Genomic DNA, 3,621 nt, shown 5'->3' with positions numbered 1-3,621 from the left:
TCGGAATTTAAGGGATTTAGAGGAAATCTTCGTAATCTATATAAGATTTTATTCTTCGGTAATTAAGGAAATCAGAATCTTCCTGGATTAATTGCGAGGATATGTTTCGATTGCTTTGTCGGATATTTCACTATAGATCCACTCCCTTCGCTTTATATTTTGGAGATCCATACTTTTATTTCATCTTCCCGACTTCAAGTCAAGCGAATAATGATCCAGAATTCATAGATATGAAGTTCCGAATGAACATGATTGATGTTCTAAGAGAGAGATTGTAATAGAACGATCTTGATTGGTTGAATTACTAGAATTCAAGAGAAAAAATAGAACTATCAAGAAAATATGTTCTTGATTTGACTATAGATTAGATAGAATGTGAGAGTCGTGTAACATGGCACGTGATGACGTTATGATCTGTGAATCATCATGTTCCATTTAGAAACTCAGCATGACTTACTGTAATATAATCACGTTGATCAAGTGTCATTATATTATACTAACTCATGCATCAATTTCCAACACTAATTCAAAAACATTCATATTTTAAATTCGAAGGTTTACAGAATATAGAAACTAAAAGTTTCTTATATGATGTAACACTGATAGTGCGAAGAGATTCATGATTTTAGATAAGAATAGTTATGAAAATATCTTCAGAAATATGGAGGATATTTATAATGAAAAATAAGATGATATCTTGAAATATCTAAGATCAGAGGATGATGAAGCAGATTTGTCCGTAACGGTTTAGAGTCAGGAGCAAGGTATTCATTAATGACTTCAGCAGCTACTGAATCATTTGGATTCTTTGAAGGAAGATTTAGTCTTTGTGATTTGCCCACAGTCTCCTTCATGATTTGCTCAATCCGTTTTCCAGTTCCTAACCTTCTCTTTTTCTGAGCTTTGCCAACACATTATTCTTTATCATTAAACTTTTGACTGTTAAGGTCATTTACGGTTGTTTATAGTTTTTGTTACTTCATTCAACTTTTTCAAACTTTGGAGTGTTGATTCGTAGACTGTGTGCTTTTCAGAATTTCAGAATAGAAGATCATAATTCTAAGAGATAAGAGATAAATGTTATATGTATACATATAATTATTGATGTAGAAACGTTGCGAGATTCGAAATACTGATTGCTGATTCTCGGTAATTGGTATGGCAATTATCGTTATAAAATGCGGATGAGTATATGATAGGGTATTAATGAATAAATATAGTGATTTATCGAAGTGACTTACGCAAAAGAGTAGTGAAGTTACTGGTACGTTTACTGTTAATGTGGTGGAATATAAACAGTTTTCCGGTAACGAAGGTGAAAAGACAACGTATATATCAAGGTTATAATAAGGTTATTTCGAACGAAAAGTCGAAGTTGACTTGCTGGAGCTGTCACAAAACTGGCTATCTCGAACAGGAGTTGCAAAGTTATTTTCGGTAATAACAATGCCAAAGGAGGAACACAGATACATGTTAAACGTTTACTCAGGTTCCGAGAGTTTTTCAGGTGCAATCTATATGCATAAATCTTTCCATCTGTAGATGAAGTGTGATTGGTTCATCCTCTCGATTGAGGTGTTTTCAAGAATCATGAAAGGTTTGAACGCATATTATAATGTTTACATGTTTAATTTCAACTGATTAAATTGTATTTTATTATTTCCAATTATTATATATACTTTTATTTATATTTATATAAATAGATATATACTTATATATACATATATATATATACACACACACTTATTTATATATATCTATATATATTTATTTGTAACTAATTATTCGTGAATCGTCGGTAATGGTCGAAGGTTAAAATAAATACATGAACAAAGTTCAACATTTTGAGATTCAACTATACAGACTTTGCTTATCGTGTCGAAATCATATAGAGATTAGGTTTAAATTTGGTCAAAAATTTCCGGGTCGTCACACTCTATGTACCATAATATTTGGGTCTTACAGTAGGGTTCAAATTCCATTGAAAGGATTTACCAGGATTCTGTTGTGGTGACAAGGTACATGTCGTAAGCCACTCGGTTTAATCCAAAGCACACAGGATACGTATTGTGCGATGGTGTGTGAGGAGTTTCTTCAACGTGTGTGTGGATGGCATATGATTGCGAATGTGGTTAAATCCTCTCTAGGTGATGTTGATACTGCCGTTCAAAAATAATATATGAGATAACAAATGTCTACGAATATTTTAAAAACATAAATGAAATTAGAAGCACGCCCAATGTAATTAAACGGGCGAAAGAGTCATCGCGTGTTGCTGCGAAAAATCGTTTGCAATAAATTTCAGCATATAGGTTAAACATTTATTTTAATAGTTGTACAATTAATATATATATATATATATATATATATATATATATATATATATATATATATATATATATATATATATATATATATATATATATATATATATCAATGATTGTCACAAAGATATATGTTTTCACTTGGACCATTTTACTCATAGTGAACTTAAATTGAAAGCAATCCAAATTAACAGTTATTATATACAAATTGATGTTACACGAAAAATAAAAAAATAAAAAAAATTAATCGTCATAAATAGTTAACACATAATCTGTAACTAAAAATGGTAGTGAGAAATAAATATTTGGTAACTAAATGTAAAAAGGAAAAAAGAATAAATAGTAATTTAATTTAAAAAGAAAAAAAAATTAAAAGGTTAAAGTTGACAAAAAAAATTTTAAGATAATAATAAGATGGTTATTTGGACCAATAAGATCGATTGGATCTTTTCTTCATCGATCGAGATTGGGTTAGTGTTGCTAATGAAAGGTCCGAGGGGTCCCCCTAAGACCGGGATTTCTAAGATGAAAAGTGTTATGACTAATTTCTTATGGGATTCCAATGGTGAGACGGTTTTTAGGGGGATCTGGTCGAAATATCGGCCGGTGCCCACCCGACTAGAGGGCGGCGTTCTTGAATGAAGTCTATCCGAACCAAATTAGCACTTCTCAGATCAGGTGAGGCCTCTCCAGCGGAGCTGGGCGCCGGGGCTGTACAGTATTTAATATTAAGAGTATTAATACTCGGTAAATAATAAATAAATATATAAATAAAACCTAATAAGTTAGATTAAATATTTTAGTTACATACAACATACGTATTATAGAGTATAAAATAAGAATAATTCAAAAAACTAAGATCTACGGTATGTTGTTTGATTAGGCTACTGTTGCTGGTCTCACATCGACCAAAAATTGATTTGCCTGTAAGTTATAGAATCCAAGCAAGCCCTAACTATTGTTCTTTCGGGGACATCCGATAAAATTGGAACGATTCATAATAGATTAACATGTCCCTTGTGCAAGAATGACATGGACAGATCGAGAAATGGTCCAAATTTGTGTGGTCCAGATCTTCAGTTTGGGCTCAGAACTATAATTAGGGTTTCGTTGCCATTGATAGATGTATTTTATGAATTAGGCTTTTTATGCTACTGATGATTTTGATTATCAATGAGGTTTTTTTTTCTTTCAATAAGTGGGATTTTTATTCAAGATAAAATTTATAAAAATACATTAAACTTTCATCAAATTTCTATTATATACATTCAAATTTCAGATTTTTTAATGTATACAT

General features: G+C 31.1%; 1 non-coding gene across 1 annotated transcript; it reads left to right on the top strand.

Moving 5' to 3' along the window:
• The first annotated feature begins 3,284 nt into the window (after positions 1 to 3,284).
• Positions 3,285 to 3,387, top strand: LOC139895497 (U6 spliceosomal RNA). Its single transcript, XR_011775935.1, has one exon. It is a non-coding gene; the product is annotated as a U6 spliceosomal RNA (small nuclear RNA).
• The last annotated feature ends 234 nt before the right edge of the window (positions 3,388 to 3,621 follow it).

This window comes from Rutidosis leptorrhynchoides, chromosome 2 (assembly GCF_046630445.1).
Source record: "Rutidosis leptorrhynchoides isolate AG116_Rl617_1_P2 chromosome 2, CSIRO_AGI_Rlap_v1, whole genome shotgun sequence".
In the NCBI taxonomy this organism is placed as follows: domain Eukaryota; kingdom Viridiplantae; phylum Streptophyta; class Magnoliopsida; order Asterales; family Asteraceae; genus Rutidosis; species Rutidosis leptorrhynchoides.
Note: the sequence above shows the minus strand (reverse complement) of the source record. Positions and strands in the feature narration are given on the sequence as shown.